Here is a 19,317-nt window from a genome sequence, read left to right as displayed (position 1 = left end):
ATGATTACAAGCTCAATGGGGCATGATTACCTGTGCAAAGGGACATGATTACCAGTGTAATGTGAAATGATTACCAGCTCAATGCGGCATGATTACCTGTGCAAAGTGACCTGATTGCCAGTGCAAGGCAGCATGATTACCAGTGCAAGGCGGCATGATTACCAGTGCAATGCGGCATTATTACCAGTGCAATATGGCATAATTACCAGTGCAATGTGGCATGATTACCAGTGCAATGTGGCATGATTATCAGTGCAATGTGGCATGATTACCAGAGCAATGTGGCATGATTACATGTGCAAAGAGGAATGATTACCAGTGCAATGCAGCATGATTACCAGCATAATGTGGCATGATTACCAGCTCAATTTGGCATGATTACCAGAGCAATGTGGCATGATTTCATGTGCAATATGGCATAATTACCAGAGCAATGGGGCATGATTACCAGCACAATATGGCATGATTACCTGTGCAAAGGGGCATGATTACCAGCGCAGTGGGCAACGATTAGCAACACAGTGGAGAATGAATACTGACATGATCACTCTTTTTGGGTGCAGTTACTGATATTCTTTTCTCTTTGACACATTTACTGGTACAAAACTGATGGAGCATTAGTGCTGGCATCGTCATGTCTTTTGGGTAGCATGATTATTGGCAAAGTTACTTTCTAATGAGAAAGGTCAGTGGCACAGTTACAATCTGATGAGCATAATTAGTTCCATCATAACTGCCTACGTTGGGCATAACTACTGGCACACTAACAGGCCAGGATTGACTCCCAGTGCAATAAGCATGTATGCAGAAACAATAACACCCAACTTATTTTCATCTGTAATCTTACAATGGTGTTTGTCTATTTTAGTTCATGATCATAACAAAACAAGTAGTCCAAACTTGTACAGTGTGATGAATGTTTCTGTTTACTCCTTCTAAGTTCAATCAATTAATCAGTAAAAATCTCCCCAAAAATGTTTGATTCTTCTGAATTATAATCATACAGTCAGATGTTATAGTCAATGATAGTTGATTATAGATGATATAGTCGACATGCGTTTCGTCCACTTTGTAGACTTTTTCAAGGCTTAATTTAAGTATAAATTCCAAATATTAGAACACAAAATGGTATAACATGGTTTAATTGGAACCCATGCTTTCAATCAGGCATTCCTCGGGGTGAGGTCATTTATGTAAGTGCACCTCTGAACAAAGAACTCATTAATGCTGGCCATTACGCTACACATAAGAATAGTAGTACCGGGGCATCAGCAGAAAATGGAGGCTTTGAGTGATGTCTTGAGCACTTGGTTTCTCCCGCTTCTCAGTTTCCCAAGAGAGGCTTCCAGTCCTGAGATTACCTAACAAAAAACACCCTTTCCTCCCTCTATTTTGAACTTTACCGAAGGCACAAAAGGAACACTTTCAGTAGAAGTATGTAGGGTCGTAACTACATAGTGTGTAATAACAGTGCTGGATGCGTCTTTAGAAAGGATAGCATGTAGCGCTTTATGTAGAAGTCATACACAAGTCCTATCATTATCTTTGATAGCCCTTTGATAGCCACAGCAGTCAGTGCAGTAATCTCTGGGCAGCTTTAACGGGTTCTTTTCCTGTGAGTTCAATGCAACATCCAGCTTGCAGCATTTTATACTTCACGCAGTCTCTTGAGGTGGCTTTGTGGTGGGCACATAGAAAAGGATTTAACACAGGCTGGGAAGAGGTTTCAACTTTTTGATATTTTGATAATCATCATAAATATATGAATAGTGGCTGGTTTACCAGAAAAGTAGCAAATTTGCACCCATAGATGTACTCTTTGAATGGATGCATACCTGCCAACTCACACGGTGCCACCGTGTCTCACACAATTTCGGCTCCCTTCACACGGTTACCCAGTGAGGAGCTGAAATCACATGGTGGCATGGAAAAGAGATGAAAACCACTGTAAACACTGGATTTCCAGCTCGTTTAAGTGGCTGTAAGCAGTCTGTGTCCATTAAAAACTGTGAAAACTGCCCAGGACATCGGCGACAGCCTTGATGACCCTTTCTTTTTTGGGGGAGGGGGCGGGGGCTTGGTGAGGGGCAGAGTGTCTCTTAGATAGCTCTCCGCACCAGACCTGCCCCCTCCTCACACGGTGAAGTTATTTTGTAAGTTGTCAGGTACGGATGCAAATGTACTACTTTTTTAGAATTCACACAACTATTGGCAGTACCTGGCTTGGAATCCTGTGCCAGTGTCAGGTTTCCAGACATACAACTTGCAATCAAACACACAAAAGTTGATAGGACGAATGCTTGTAAACTGTCTAACCACAGTCAGTCTCTCGGTGTAGCATACCAAACCATAGTTTTCCGCCTGCAGTGCCACTCACAGAGGGCGTGAATTAGGGTTTGGTAGATGGTCAGGTTGGTGGAGGACTTTGTCTGCCACCCTGCCTTTACTCCTTCTGTCAAAGTTATGGTGTACAAGTGGAGCACTTGTGCACAAAGCATGTATTCGGAAACAATGACACCCAACTTATTTTCATCTCTAATCTGAAAATGGTGTTTGGCTATTTTCGTGCATGATCACAAGGGGTCCAAACTTTTATAACGTGATGAATGTTTCTTAGTTCAATCAATTAATCGGTACAAATTTCCCCCAAAATGTTTGATTCTTCTGAATTATAATCATTCAATCAGTCAGATGTTCCAGTGGTTATTACTTACAGATGATACAGTCAATGATAGCTGATTAGAGATAACATAGCTGACGCGTGTTTTATCCATCCTGTGGACTTTCTCAAGGCTTAACTTTGGTATAAATTCAAAATATTACAAAACAAAAAATGGTTTTGAATCTGTGTCCAATAGTGTTACTTGGAATCCCTACAATCAATTCAAACATTTAAATTGCCTGTCTGCTGTTTAAAGCAAACATGAAATAGAAGCCCAAAAGGCATTGCAAGCAAATGGACTTGTATAAAATTACCACTAAACCCCCCCAAAATTGTGGACTTGTATAAAATTCCCACTAAATCCTCCCACAATTGTGAGCGTCTGGAATTAATAACATGCCTGTCAAACAACACTTCAAAGTGTATGGTTGAGAGTCTGAAGAAACAAGAGTAATGGCGCCAAGTAAATAAGGAGCCATAACGTATATTGAAACAAACGGCCCCAGTATGGCGCTATTTAAATCACACTTTTAATGTCTTTATTGCATAGTGTATGCATTGGAGTATATAGAAAGAAACAGGGATGCGGCTCCAGGTAATCACAAAGCCAATATCGTATCATTCAAAGAAAGGACCTGAGTGAAAAGCAATTGAAGCCAAGTATCTAATTCTTTGCAATCAAGGATGAAACCCCCAAAAGAACCTACAGTCACCATCCAGATACACCACGGTAATTCAGCATTGAGCCGCGGAGGCCAGGAAGGCCCGATTGAAAGCATGGGTTCAATTTAAACCATGTTATACCATTTTGTGTTCTAATATTTGGAATATATACTTAAATTAAGCCTTGAAAAAGACTACAAAGTGGATGAAACGCATGTCTGCCAAATCATCTATAATCATCTATCATTGACTATAACATCTGACTGATTGTATGATTATAATTCAAAAGAATCAAACATTTTTGGGGAGATTTTTACTGATTAATTGATTGAACTAAGAAGGAGTAAACAGAAACATTCATCACACTGTACAAGTTTGGACTACTTGTTTTGTTATGATCATGCACTAAAATAGACAAACACCATTGTAAGATTACAGATGAAAATAAGTTGGGTGTCATTGTTTCTGCATACATGCTTTGTGCACGAGCGCACCACTATTTTTGTTGTTTACCTTGTAGCTTAACCCCTTGGCTGCGGCAGGAATTCCGCCGCAGCGCTGGGGGGGGTTGGGGGCAGCGCGGTGGCGCTGTGCTCATGACGGAGCCACTCCGTCATGAGCCACGGTTGAGCTGTGCTCATGACGGAGTGGTTCCGTCATGACTCCGCCCACTGCGCTAATCGCCCGCACAGGCGGGGAATCAGCGCAGCGTGGGAGGAGCGGCGGCCAACGGCCGCAGCATGACGGAACCTCTCCGTCATGAGCACACGGCACCCGTGGCTCATGACGGAGTGGTTCCGTCATGAGCGCTGAAGGGGTTAACACCCCGCATCTTGGTTTGCTTGAGACTTCATGTCATTATGAAAGTTTTGGAATGCTTTGTAACCAACCCAAGAAAGCCCATGAAGTTGACAAATTCTTGGAACAATATGTTTAAGCCATTTGGGGTTCTTGAAAGTAATATAGCATTGTCCGCATATAAGAGGACAGGGACCTTTCTGCTGCCAATGGAAGGGGCGTCAGAGGTTTTAGCAGATAGGGCAGAACCTAAGCCATTGATATAAAGCATGAACAACAGGGGATCTAAAATGCACCCCTGGCATACCCCTCACACTATTTTGAACCAGTCTGTCCTCTGCCCTGAGGGACCATTCATCACTTATGCAGACAAGGCATAAGGGAGAGCTCTTGATAATTTAACCAGGTCCCAGTCAACCCCCAAATTAGTCAGTCTCCCAAAGTTTGGACCTCACCACGTTGTTGAAGGCACAGGCTAGGTCCATGAAGGCTATGTAGATGAAGCCCTGCTTAGCGATGGTGTATTTACTGATCAGCAGGTGCAAATTGAGCCATTGCTCCATCATGCCAAGCCCCTCATGGAAACCATACTGCACCTTCGGCAGAGTATCAGCTTACCTAGCCCAGTCTAAGAGGCTTTCCAACACCACCCTGCCCACCAGCTTAACCACTGAATCCAATAAAGATATCGTTCAATAACATTCTGGTAATTGGTGGTTGCTCTTTTTAAATACTAGGACTATTACAGCTCTACACCATGATCAAGAGAGACCAGTCTTAAAGAGGGCGTTGAAACAATTGCATAGCAGAGGGGCCCATAGATCCGGAACACATTTGTTCAAATCCATGGTAACCCGGTTCGGGCCAGGGGCCTTCTTGGACAGGCTTTTGTTAATTGCCTCCCTTACTTCCTCTACAGTGTATTCCAATGCCAGGGGAAATGTCACCTCATCTTCCCTAATCGGAGTGGCACTAACAAGCTAGTACACTGCTTTAACGTGAATGACCCAGGACTACTGGCTGATGGTAGTAGTAACGGTGCTAGACTTAACCCTCACAAACTTGATATGTGTTGTGTCTGCCCAAAAATCTCCAGTATCTTTTTACCTACAGGACAGAACAAGCTCATCCCAGGATTCAGTCTGCAGTTCTTTATGTCTTGAACTTTGAGCGAGCCTGTACTCCACTCTACATTGGTGCACTCTTGATGTATCCCTGGGTATTTTCTTTAAGGCCATTCGGTTAGCTCTGCATGTGAAATGTTTTTAAAAATATCTGTGGGATATTTTTTAAGAATTGTGCTTTACTTTAAAATTTTCAATGTTGAGAGGACTTGCTTTTTACCAATACAATAAAATTGTTGGGGCTATTTTGTTCGAGGGCGTGGGCAAGCAGTTCCGGCCTTCTCTTTCATTCTTGCTTTTCGGCGATGCCACTGTGAGGAGCCATTTTTAGTAGGTGGGTGGTTTCCGAATCGCTTTGTAGGCTATAAAGTGGACGCCGGTCAACAGACGCACAGCGGACATGCTGCTGGCGTGCCTAAGGTGCGTCTAAGGCAAGCCCGTCTATGCCTGTCCGCGTCTGGATTGCAACCAGCGCCAGCTGTGCTGCCGGTTATCCCAGCCATACTGCCAGAAGTAGAACCTTTTTTACAGCGGAGCTTTTAAACTTAAACAAGGTTGTTTGTAATCTTCACACTTTTTAACTTGGGCTGCCGGCAGAGCATGATGTCTTTAGTTGCACTGGCTGTTTTTTTTCATTAGAGGGTTCTCCTAATTCTGCTTTACCTATTTGTGGGGGGCTTGAAGCTGGACCTTCATCTAATTTTCTTCACTCCTTTTCTGCCTGTCTCATTAATTGGTGCTCCTTACCCAGTCATGCGCTGGATATATATAATTTACTTATGGCTAATACCTGTGATTTTATGTTTTTGACTGAAAAATGGCTGAATGAGTAGTCTGCCACAGATATAGCCTTAGCCATCCCGCCCAATTTTTCCATTAAGCATCTGGATCGTGCAGGGTGAAATGGTGGGGGGCTTGCTATTGTACACCGTTCCCCCTATTCATGCTCTCTCTCTAAATTGGTGACTGGTAATATCATAGAAGGTTTGGCTTTCACCATTGTTCTTACTCCTACGTTTTCTCTGTCTGGTGCCCTTATCTATCATCCTCCTGATTCGTATGCGGACTTCCTCCTTTCGCTTGTGGACACCCTTGGCCAACTATCGCCTCTTCACGTGAATTTCATGGCATAGGGAATTTCAATCTTCATATTGATAATTTCAACAGTAAACCAGCACAAAATGTGTGTGTTCTGTAGAAGGTTTCAATTTGGAAAATTTTATCACGGAACCCACGCACTCGGCAGGTCATACGCTTGATCTTATTTTTTCATCTATTGATACGATTAGGGTCAGACCGGCTTTTAAGCTCTCTTGGTCTGACCATTTTATGATCCCTTTTGGCATTCTCTCACTAGTCCTCAGGCAGGCTCAAGGACCAACATTGAACACTTCCAGATCATGGGCCAAGATAACAGAAGCCTCTTTGGTGCAGGCCCTACGGTCTAGATCCTTTATTTGCAATGGAGTTTTGGAATCTGATGTAGCCTGTTTTAATAACTGGTTGATCTCTGCATTAGACACAATTGCCCCCATCAGAACTAACCCCTCCAGCAGATTATCTCCTTCTGCATCTTGGTTCTCGGAGGCACTTGAAGCAGAAAAATCATATTGTAAAATACTTGAACGGCGCTGGAGAAGGATCTATGGTAATGAGGATAAAGCAGTTTATCTATATCCACGTTGAAATGCTACTACTCCTCTATCTGGAAAGCGCAGAAAACCTATATTGCTGCTTCTATCTGTGTGGCAGCTAATACGTCCTGAGAACTTTTTTAAATTGTCTATCTCCTTCGGCTACAGAAATCGCTCCTACTACCTCAAAGATCTTTTCCAAGACCTCTCGAACTTTTTTCATGAGAAGTTTCAGAACCTTTTTAATCAATTTTCTGCTTCAACTTCATCTGATGTGGTCTCTCCGGACTCTACATCTTCTGGCCCCCTTCTTATGAGGTTTGACCCCATTTCCTTAGCTGACTCTGTGTTTGAATATGTAAGGTGTAAATCGGGAACTCCATTAGATCCCTATCCTCCTGCCTTCTTAAAGCTAGCGGGCGACATGGTTCAATCAATCAGGGGAATTCTAAGCGCACTACTCGCTGTAAGGGGCTCAAGGCGCTGGGGGGGGGGTGTAGGCATCTCACTTCAGTTGAAGAGCCATGTCTTGAGTGTCCTTTTGAAGATGTTCAGGAAGGGTGCGCGTCTGATGTCTATCAGGAGCTCGATCCAGGTCTTCGCTGCGATGTAGGAGAAGGCTCTTCCACCTGTTCTGGCTCTGTGGATGAAAGGGGTTTCGGCGAGTTCGGCGGATCAGTTTTTTTGGGTTGGTGGAAGGAGACTCTTTCGTTGAGGTATTGGTGTCCGGTGTTGTGGAGGCATTTGTAGGTGTGGGTGAGTATCTTGAAAGTGACTCTCTTCTCAGTGAGGAACCAGTGGAGGTTCCGCAGGTGTTGGGTGATGTGTTTGTGTCGGGTGATGCCGAGTACAATTCTGGCTGTGGTGTTCCGTATGGCCTGGAGCTTGTGGAGCAGAGACTTGCTGATCCCGGCATAGAAGGCATTTCCGTAGTCGAGTCTGCTGGTTATGAGTGCATGGGTGATGCTCTTTCTTGATTCGGGGGGGGATCCATTTAAAAGTCTTTCAGAGGATGCAGAGGGTGTTGAAACAGCTGGAGGCGATGGAGTTGACCTGTCGGGTCATGGAGAGCGAGGAGTCGAGTACAATGCCGAGGTCCCTGGCATGGTCGGTGGGGGTGGGAGGGCTGCCGAGGGCTGTGGGCCAAAAGGTGTTGTCCCATGCAGAGGGGGGAGGGTCCGAGGACGAGGACCTCCATCTTCTCCGAGTTGAGCTTCAGGCAGCTTCTGCTCATCCAGGATACAACGTCCTTCATTCCTTCCTGGAAGTTTAGTCTGGTGGTGATGGGGTCCTTGGTGAGGGAGAGGGAGTGTTGTCGGTGTAGGATACTATGCTGAGTCTGTGCTGTCTGACGATGGTGGCGAGGGGGCCATGTAGATGTTGAAGAGCGTGGGGCTGAGCGATGATCCTTGGGGTACTCCGCAGTTGATTAACGTGGGTTCGGACAGGAAGGGAGGTAGTCTGATTCTTTGGGTTCTGCCGGTGAGGAATGAGTGGACCCAGTAGAGGGCTGTTCCTTGTATGCCGACGTCATGGAGTCTGGCGGTGAGTGTGCTGTGGGAGTCGGTGTCGAAAGCTGCTGAGGTCGAGTAGGATTAGGGCTGCAGTGTATCCTTGGTCGGGGAGGGTGCGGATGTCCTCTGTGGCGGCGAGTAGAGCGGTCTAGGTGCTGTGGTTGCTGCGGAATCCAGATTGGGAGGGGTTTAGGATGGAGTTTTCTTCGATGAATGTTGTTAGTTGTACAATGACGGTCTTCTCAGTGACTTTAGCCGCAAAAGAGAGGAGGGAGATGAGACGGTTTTTCTTGAGATCCGTGGGATCAGCAGAGGGCTTCTTGAGCAGGGTCTGACTTCTATGCGTTTCCAGTCGTCGGGAAAGATGCCGGTCTTTTAAGTGGCGTTGATGGTGTGCTATAGTTCTGGAGCGATGGCAGTGGCGGCTCTGTGGAAGATGTGCGGCGGGCAGGGGTCCATGGGAGCCCCTGCGTGGATGGCTTTTATGTTTGAAGTGGTGTCTTTCATGATGACTGGGGTCCAGGAGGGGACGGTGGTCTGGATGGCGTTGCTGGAGAGGAAAGTGGTTTTGGAGTCAGGTGTCTGGTCGTTGTCGTAGAGGCTCTTGATTTTCAGATGGAAGTAGGATCCAAGCTTGTTGCAGAGGTCCTGGGAAGGGGTGATGTCCTTGGTTTCGCTGGCGGGCTTGGTGAATTCCTGGATGACGTGGAAGAGTTCCTTGGAGTTGCCGGAGTTGGCGAGGATCTTGTTTTGCATGAAGGCCCTTTTGGTGGATCTGATGTGTTGGTGGTATTCTGTCATGGCGTTCTTGTAGGTGGTGCGGTCTTCTGACGTTTGGCTGTTTCTCCAGATTTTCTCGAGGCATCTGCATGTGCGTCTGAATTCTTGGAGGTCGGTGGTGAACCAGGTGGCCTTCCTGGGGCGCTGTTTGTCGGGGTTACGTAGGGGAGCGAGCTTGTCTGTGCAGCTGGAGATCCATTTGTGGAGTTCTTTGGATGCGATGTCGGTCGAGGTGGTGGGGACGTCGTTGTTGAGGTTGGAGTTGATCTGCTCCTCAGTGACTTTGCTCCAGCACCTTTGTGGGAGGGCGTTTTGCAGGTTTGGGTGGCGTGGGTTTGTCGACGTGGAAGTGTGTGCAGTGGTGGTCCGTCCATGTGGGTTCCGTAGTGTGGCTGAAATTGATGTTGTTACCTCCTGCGAAGCTGGGGTCGAGGGTGTGGCCTGCCTTGTGGGTAGGCGTGGTGATGAGCTGTTGCAGTCCGATGTTGCCGAGGGGTTCCAGGAGGGTGGTGGCATTGGGGCCATTAGGCTTGTCGTGCTGGAAGTTTAGGTTTCCGACGAGTATGTAGTCCGTGGAGGTGATGGCGTGGGGTGCAATGAGGTCGGCGTGGCGAACGGAGTGCAGGGTTCAGGGGGTCTGTAGACGAGGGTGCCGTGAAGTGTGGTTCTAGGGCTGGTCTGGACCTGCAAGTGAAGGTGTTCGGTGGTGGAGAGAGAGTTGCTCGTGGTGGAGGTGGAGAGTCGGAGGGAGCTTTTGTGTGTGATGGCGAGTACTCCTCCTGGATGGTTGGGGCTGTCCTTTCTCTGGATCTTGTATCCATTAGGGATGGTGGTGGCGATGTCGGGGGCTGAGGAGGCATTGGTCCAGGTTTCTGAGAAGAAGGCGACGTCTGGTGAGAGGGTGTCGAGGAGGTCCCAGATCTCTATGGCGTGTCTGTGCAGGGACCGTACGTTGAGGAGGATGCAGTTTAGGGCTCCTGAGGTGTTGGCATTCATCGTGTCCGCAGTGGCATGGTCGGAGGCAAAGGTATGGCAGCAGTAGTGGCAGGAGAACTGGCCATGGGTGGTTTTCGGCGTGGACAGCTTGCAGTTGTTGTTCCTTCCTGGGTTGAGTGCAAGGAGGGCATCGGGGTCGTAGTGGTGGGTGGTCGGAGATCATGGTTAGTCCTATTATTAACATGCTGATGGATAAATCACTGGAATTAGGTCAGGTTGTGCACTGTTGCTCTTGATGTTAAAGAAGCCATCAGCTGATCCTAATGTTCTTAGTAATTGTAGGCCCATTTCTTTTCTCCCCAACGTAGCTAAGCTTTTAGAGAAAAGGGTCAAGAAACAGTTGTCACATATTTTAAAATCTAATTCTTTTTTGCATGATTCTCAACCTGTTTTTCGCTACGGCTAAAGCACTGAGTCCACTCTGCTTGAGGTATCAGAATTTATTAAGGAAAAACTTGATCAGAGACGCTCCTGTGTTGCTTATGTTGCTGGATCTGACTTCTGTCTTTGACACCGTCTCTCATGTCATCTTACTTGATAGAATTGAAAGAATTGGTGTCAAAGGCCAAGCTCTGCATTGGTTGAAATCTTTAATGTCGGATCGTTCCCGAACAGTCTTCCTGCCTCCTTTCACCTCTTCTTCCAAAACTGTGGTATGTGGCATCCCCCAGCACTCAGCACTTAGCCCTACTCTTTTTAATATCTATCTGGAGTCTATTGCTAAATTGGTGGAAACATGGTGGGTGCAGGTGGTCTTGTATGCGGATAACACCCAGCTCTTTTTAGTTTTCCAGGAACATACGCCCTTATTGCTAAGCTCTTATAAGCAGTGTGTGAAAGATGCAGTGGCTTGGATGCTACCTTAAACTAAACTCAGATAAAACTGATGCTAGTCTGTGGTGGCCACCTAAATTAGTTGCTGCCCCGGCCCCCACTTCGATGGCCAGAGACCTGGGGGTGAAATTTGATTCCCATCTTACATTTGAACCTCAAATCAGATCTTTCTCTGCCTCCTATTTTACCACCCTCAGATCTCTTAGAAGAATGCTCTACCTCATTCTGGTGGACTCCAGAAAAATTGTTGTCCACGCTTTGGTTACGGTTAAATTGGAATATGCCAATAGTTTCTATTTAGGGCTCCCTACTGTCCTTATTCAGCGGCTTCAATACATCCAGAATTCTGTTGCTCAACTCATTCTGAAGATTCCTTCTCTTCAACTATTTCTCCTCATTTGCTGCATCTTCACTGGCTTCCCTTGACTAAGAGAACTCAATTTAAGGCTCCCATTTTAGTTTTTAGTGCCTACACCCGTATATATCTGAAGAGGAGACTTAGACCTAACTCCCAGTCCAGAGCCTTGAGGTCCAACAATCTGAAGCTTTTGTATGTTGCTTGCATATGTAAAGCCAGATGAGACGGTCGTTCCTTTACTTACTTGGCCTTTACTTACCTGCCGCTCAGTCTACGCTGTAGCCCTTCAGACTCCGTTTTTAGAAGCAATCTCAAAACTTTCCTGTTCAATACTTCTTATGGCTATATAATTGTCACTGTTTGACTATCACTAATGTGCTGTCCGCTAGCACCAGAACACCTCCTCAGAGGCAAGTGTGCGCTTTACATATGCCATGAATTTAACTGAATTGGAGTCGCATTGAGGTCTTTCTGCATGATTGATCAAACCACTTGTGCCCATCTGGCCCTGGTATGCTAGGTTTCATCAGCAGACTACTGGGCCACTAATCCCAATTCAACAAAATGGATGGACACATCCCAGTGCCTTTCAGATGGGTTGAGACAGGCAAGTACCACAGGGAGGTAGTCAAAGCATATCTTTTTTAAGAGGGTGTTCACAACAACATGTCTCCAAACCCACCGCAGACCCTGGGATTTAACTTCAATGGACAGGGCGGCCAAGATCATAGCCCTCCCCCCCTTCCCTTGAGGTTTTTAAGCCAAGACTCAAGGGGTTCTGGTTACTCTGTGGGCTTTCTTCATTTGTGGGCCTAGACACCCAGTCGCACAAATCTTGGCTAACAAAGATATAGTCTATTACTGAGGAACACTCCCCCCTCTCCAAGGTAACTTTAGTCGTGTAGAATGCATCATAAAATTCAGTGCAAAAACAACAGTTGATGGACAGAATGCAGAACAATGTCATACATTCACCCCAGTACAGAGATCTGGGCCTAAATCCATCGTTTTTTTGCTCACCATGCCATTCCAGTTTGAACCCAGCCATATGCAAATCAGTCTTGACCCTGTGCCTCATGGGAACAGTCCAGCCCGAACTGCCAAGCCAGGTCCTCCCTGGATTGGAAACAAGCATCCTAGGACCGGTTTCGGGGTTTCACCCCTCTTCAGCCAGGATAGCTTGATTCCAGTGGCATGGAGAGCACGGGACTCACGTCTGAGCATACCCGTCCCACTCGGGGTGACAAATGCAAAAACAGTTGATGGACAGAATGCAGAACAATGTCATACATTCACCCCAGTACAGAGATCTGGGCCTAAATTCATCGTTTTTGGCTCACCATGCCATTCCAGTTTGAACCCAGCCATATGCAAATCAGTCTTGACCCTGTGCCTCATGGGAACAGTCCAGCCCGAACTGCCAAGCCAGGTCCTCCCTGGACTGGAAACAACCATCCTAGGACCGGTTTCGGGGTTTCACCCCTCTTCAGCCAGGATAGCTTGATTCCAGTGGCATGGAGAGCACGGGACTCACGTCTGAGCATACCCGTCCCACTCGGGGTGACAAATGCAAAAACAACAGTTGATGGACAGAATGCAGAACAATGTCATACATTCACCCCAGTACAGAGATCTGGGCCTAAATCCATCGTTTTTTTGCTCACAATGCCATTCCAGTTTGAACCCAGCCTTATGCAAATCAGTCTTGACCCTGTGCCTCATGGGAACAGTCCAGCCCGAACTGCCAGGCCAGGTCCTTCCTGGACTGGAAACAAGCATCCTAGGACCGGTTTCGGGGTTTCACCCCTCCTCAGCCAAGATAGCTTGATTCCAGTGGCATGGAGAGCACGGGACTCACGTCTGAGCATACCCGTCCCACTCAGAGTGACAAATGCAAAAACAACATTTGATGGACAGAATGCAGAACAATGTCATACATTCACCCCAGTACAGAGATCTGGGCCTAAATCCATCGTTTTTTTGCTCACCATGCCATTCCAGTTTGAGCCCAGCCATATGCAAATCAGTCTTGACCCTGTGCCTCATGGGAACAGTCCAGCCCGAACTGCCAAGCCAGGTCCTCCCTAGACTGGAAACAAGCATCCTAGGACCGGTTCGGGGTTTCACCCCTCTTCAGCCAGGACAGCTTGATTCCAGTGGCATGGAGAGCACGGGACTCACGTCTGAGCATACCCGTCCCACTCGGGGTGACAAATGCAAAAACAACAGTTGATGGACAGAATGCAGAACAATGTCATACATTCACCCCAGTACAGAGATCTGGGCCTAAATCCATCGTCTTTTTGCTCACCATGCCATTCCAGTTTGAACCCAGCCATATGCAAATCAGTCTTGACCCTGTGCCTCATGGGAACAGTCCAGCCCGAACTGCCAAGCCAGGTCCTCCCTGGAATGGAAACAAGCATCCTAGGTCCGGTTTCGGGGTTTCACCCCTCTTCAGCCAGGATAGCTTGATTCCAGTGGCATGGAGAGCACGGGACTCACGTCTGAGCATACCCGTCCCACTCGGGGTGACAAATGCAAAAACACCAGTTGATGGACAGAATGCAGAACAATGTCATACATTCACCCCAGTACAGAGATCAGTGACATTTTGGAGATTAAACCTTTTGATTATTTGAAAGAGGGCCTGACCTCTCTTTTCCTGGTATATCCTGTAGTTTCCAATGCTAAGACATTCAAACATAGTTTGCGCATTTTCCATCTGAATTGGCCCTAATTTAACATTAAAATCACCACCTATTATGATGTGAAAACTATTGTGCAAAGAGGCCAACAATGCATCGAGGCCTGAAATAAAATCTGACAGCTCATTAAGGTTGTCAGTATGATCTAAATCAAAATAACTGATCTACAAATTGATTAAAACAATACTCATACCTTTAGGCCACGAAGACAAAAATGTTACAAATAAAAGCCTATACATACGGATCAGGGTGACACTACAGTGCAAGGTACCTTTGAACCAGGAAGTTCAACCCACATTAGCCCTGCCCACAGAAGAACGGACTGAACGAGAGTAATAACTATCCACGTTAACAACCTCGGTCGCCCAAGTCTCCTGAAAACAAATGATGTCATACGTAAGTATCTGACGCACCCATGGCCCGCAATGTTCCAGGACAAAATGTTCACATCATAGGCCAGATCCACATGGGTGATTAGAGTCCATTCTTTAGGTGGTCTTAACGTCTCTTTACGCTTTGGGATAGTAATGGATTCCAAGGTAAGTGATGCACTAGAGTGAATTGCTGAGTCGCCCAAACCCCAGCTAAGCTCCTTTATGGAAGAAGGATTTATCACATTGCTGGGGCTGAGTCAATCATTTACAGAAAGATCACCCAGGGCAGCAAAACAGTTACAGACGGGGACAGTAAATAAACGTGTTTGAGAGATAATAGGATGGGGGATTCTTACCAGGCTCTATAAAAGAATCCAAGAGGCAAGATCTTAATATTGCCGCTAAAGGAGTTACTTTGCTGATAGGTCCCAATCGAATGTCGAGCCAACATAGGATTCCTAAAGAGACAATGACACAACCCCCCCCACCAATTCCTTAGGCATTTTACCGATCCATCCCAGCCTTCTGGCCATAAGTACTTCATAGAATAAGGATCCCTCGGGCCTGGAATTCCCCTTAATCCAGTGTACTGATTTATTGATGAGATCCAGCGTGGACTCGCTTACTTTAGAGTGCAACATTTAAACATCAGCCAGCATAACTACATAGAGACACGCGGCCAGAGGAAGGTTATATCTAGAAGCACAACCTGGAGTTGGCCCTAATGGCTTAGCAAGATGAAGAGGACTTTCTGTTGTGCTGAGCCCCTCACTGTTGTGTTGGTTAATACAGTTTCCCTGAGGCTTGGGGGAGATAAAACAGCCAGACCGGTGACATGGTATTTGCTTAACAAACAAGTGGCAGTCTGCACCCTCCTCACAATCGGTTGCCGCTGATCCTGAGAGGAGAGCTAGGGGGTCTCTGCTCGTTGGTATTGCCCCTTTCAGCCCCACTATGATCAAGTCTGATGTCCAGATTTGTTAATTTGGCCTCAATGTGCCCCAGACGCCCACACAGCTCTGACATCTTGGACTCAATAAGGTCAACAATCTCTTTGCCGAATTGCTTGAACAGTACCTCAGTAGTCTCTTTGCACTTAAAATGGACAATTGGCAAGAAAGAACCTATAGGAGGCTTGATAGAGATTTTTGGTCTTCTTAGGTGTGGGCCCTCTTTTGTGTTTAATGGGTGGTGGCGGGCATAAGAGTCGGTTTGAGCAGGGAGAGAGGAGGCTTGTTTGTTGGGATGAGTTCTGTCCACACATTCCTGTGCTTCTGGATCAGATTTCGACAGGGCTATTGAGAGACGTTTCTCCACAAGAAAAATGTTTTTTTTTTTTTAGAGCGCCCACCACTTTTTCAATATAGCCATTGAGGGTACTAGATTTCTTAACGGCGGCCCCTTCAAAATTTGGGCCTAACTTGTGCTTTGCCATCTATGTTATAGTCCCACCACCACACAGCAAACACTGGTAAAAGACAAAGAAATTAGCACAAAGATGCCTCCTCTGGGTTCCAACTGGCATGGATAGGCCTGCCCCCAAGGCGGGAAATGGGGCAGCACTTTTTAGCGTGATGTTCGGCACCCATGCAGTTGGCTGCATGGAAACCTGGAATCCTTCTGCAGCAACCCCCATGTTCCTGTCAATGAAGGAAAAGTTTGACAGACAGCTCCGTGAAACATGATGGCTGGACATCAAACGTTTCCAGAGGATGTACCTAGTGGTGATGGACAATAAAAAAAACAACAAAAAAAAAAGCCATCTGACTGTCCACTCTAAGTAAGGCGGTTAGATGTCTTACCTCAGACGGCATCTAGTCCGTCGGGCCTGAAAGTTTTACATCAATGCAGTACATTGTACTCCGTCGCCATAAAACTTGCTATCTGTCCTACTCAAAATTGGATGGGCGGATCTTGAATTTGGCAGACACGGTACTCTGACATGGTTGCAACAGAGTACCTCAACGCCAAACTCTAAATCAGCACCAGTGGGCCACCTAATGCAAATTAGTTCTCACCCTCGCCCTCATTGGAACAGTTCATATCAAACATTAGCAATCTCACCCATTCACTCTGTGGCCCACTGCATTTTTTAGTTGGGAAATCTGCAGTGCTTTAAATGGATATATTTAGAAGTGTAGGTTCTCACTAATTAGAGTGCCTTTTTGTTCCTGAGAAGTGCCGGTACTCTCCCATTAAATGATTGCAGCAGTGCTGAGAAGTGCAGGTACTCCCTTTCAAATAAAAGAAGTGCAGGTACTCAGTACCAGACAGTTTCTGCCCTCGAATCTCAATGACTAAGCTACGCCCCTGTTCCTCACTGTTTGCTGCAACAGTCTGGATCCTGATTTTGCATCTTTGTTTGTGTTCAGTTCTCCAAATTACCCTGAATCTGCTGTAAGGGGCCTTCTTAGTATCACGTAAAATACCCACTCACCAGTCAAATAAACATTAGCAGGCTTAAGGAACATGAATAGCGGCACACTGATTACACCCGCTTTACTAGCCACACCTCGTTTGGTAATGGTTGCTGGGAAATGAACTGGCGAAAAACTGATGGGGTGAAATTGCTGGGATGATAAAAAAATTTATGAAGTATGGGCACTAATTTAATAGCTGAGTGGGACATGACTACTGCTGCAAAGACTACAGCTAATGGATTCTCTTGCGGTCGCACTGCCCACCAACTTAGCCTGTGTGTCTTACCATTGATTGACCTAGGGGTTCGGACCAAGGTTGTTCCAGGGCTCTTGATTATCCTTCTTTATCCCGCTGTGGAGGAGAAAAACAAAAAAAAAGACACTTTTAATAGGTGGAATCAGTTTCTTGGCAGGAGATGCCTGCCGCATTTCATGCCCGCACGCGTCAGTGACTCTCCACAGCCTGGGATAAGCCTTTCGACATTATTTCCTTCTGTTTTCTGACTTTGTTGATGTACCACTCGAGAAAAGGATCTCTCTCGTTGGCAAACATAATCAAAGCACGGTATCCATGGTTACCTGTTCACGCAACCGTCCCCCTTATATCCTAGAAATATGGGGCGAACCTGGATGAGGTGACAGGCGGGAGAAAATGGATGGGCACTATATGACAATATTACGTAGGTTGGTTTGAAGGGTGTTAATCATTATGGAGAAACCCCTTGAATATTCTCTTTCAAGAGTGTGCTGACAGCCATGGCCATTTTCAGCCGCAGTTGCAAACATCGCATCCCTATCCTATCATTCCCTTCCCTGCTCGTGAAATGTGCAATGGGTGTCAGAAGAAGGGGAGCAGTGGTGGGCATGAAAGAGTGTTTGCCTCAAAATATTTTTTCAGTTAGAGTTTGAAAACTGTTTTATTAAGCTGCTCCTTCAATAGAGGTGCACAGGGTTGGCTGCCATTTTTATTCAGTAGAATAAAAGAAGTAGTCAGTGGGTACATTGCATTGTGGCTCTCATATTTTCTTTGGATACCTATAGCACCTTCCTAGACCCACAGATGGAGAAAGTCTACTGGCTTGCAATAATGCGTGGAAGTTCAACTAGTAAGGAAGTGGTCCCTTTTAGGTTTCTGGGTTGTGGATTTTGGGAAACAACCTTTACAACAAGGTTTTTACCACATGCTTTTACCATGCACATGTATATGTTTTCACAATGCATGCCTTTACCACACATTTAAGGTAGTTTTTGGGGGGGTGGGGGATCTCCCCCTACAAATACATTGTTTTGTATTTTTTTTGCAGATTTATATCGCGCAAACTCGACCCAAAAGTATTGGAGCGCTTTACATGAACACCAGTTACGTTACACAAGGATACATTCATTTTCGGTAGGCACGGGGAGATTAAGTGATTTGTCAAGAATCACAGGATGTTGAGCCGAGGCTCGAACCTGGTTACCCAGCTCCAAAGTCGGCAGGTCTAGCCATGAAACCACATCCTCCCCCCCCCCCCCCCCAATATATATAAAAACAATGCGTGGTGATGGCATACATTGTAAAAGCATAAGCACTTGTAAAACAAAGTGCGGGGTAAAGAAAATGTGTGGTTAATGCTTGCAATGTATTTCCCTGCGTTGTTCTGGCGTACAACTGTGGATTTTCTACCCATTGTGGTTTCTGGCTTTAAGGCAGAGTTTTAAGAGGGGCACGTGGCTGCAGGCATTGGGCACCGGTTCTTATTTTTCAGCATCAGACTATGACCTGGAGCAAGCGAGAGAATGGCAGAAAAGGAAGAAAGAGGCATGAACATAAGCATAGGAAGACATTGACAAAGGAAGAAACCAAGGATGTAAAGGAGCTTGCAAGAATGAGAAGGAGAGATGAAGCGTAGGAAGGTGGAAGAAAGGGGCAAAAAGTGGCATGGAGAAAAGTCAGCCTTGGTATTCAGCTACACCGGCATTTGGCAGCTGACTCCAAACAAAAACTTTGCCCCCCTTCACATTTTTTTGTGTGCAAATTAGGCATAGGTTGGAAGGTTTTGTTACTCCCTCTTGATGATTTTAACATCTAGGATTTGACCTGCAAGCCAATATTTGACATGAAGAGATTGGTTACTCAGCGGGTTTTGGGGGTTGGCTGCATGTTTTTGTTGTGCTCCTAGGATTGTTAGTTTGCTCCTCTTTTGAGGTAACTATGTTTAAATTTGCACCTGCTTGAAGTCTGGTTTCTGTCTTCACTAGTTTGCTTTCTTGTCAAATTTCTGTCTTTCAGCATTGTCTGTGCTTGAGCTTTCAAGGGTTTGCTTCCCACTGCTCGTTTTTTAGTCTTTGGGTGTTTGTTTTCACCTCTTCAGTTTTTAACTATTAACAATTTGGTGCTCCTACAGGATTTCTCACCTTCTGGAACTCATCTCCTCATTTTCCGTTAAGCGCTGCACATCTTTCTGTACAC

The 19,317-nt window shown here is 46.0% G+C and overlaps 1 long non-coding RNA gene across 1 annotated transcript in view; it reads right to left on the bottom strand.

The window, feature by feature from the left end:
• The window catches only part of LOC146856474 (uncharacterized), a 77,142-nt gene that overhangs the window by 14,553 nt on the left and 43,272 nt on the right, over positions 1–19,317 (bottom strand). Inside the window, exon 3 of the long non-coding RNA XR_014980952.1 lies at positions 17,152–17,217. This is a non-coding gene — a long non-coding RNA (uncharacterized LOC146856474). The remainder of the gene's footprint in view (positions 1–17,151; positions 17,218–19,317) is intronic.

The sequence above is a fragment of the Triturus cristatus genome, chromosome 4_1 (genome assembly GCF_964204655.1).
Source record: "Triturus cristatus chromosome 4_1, aTriCri1.1, whole genome shotgun sequence".
NCBI lineage: Eukaryota > Metazoa > Chordata > Amphibia > Caudata > Salamandridae > Triturus > Triturus cristatus.
Note: the sequence above shows the minus strand (reverse complement) of the source record. Positions and strands in the feature narration are given on the sequence as shown.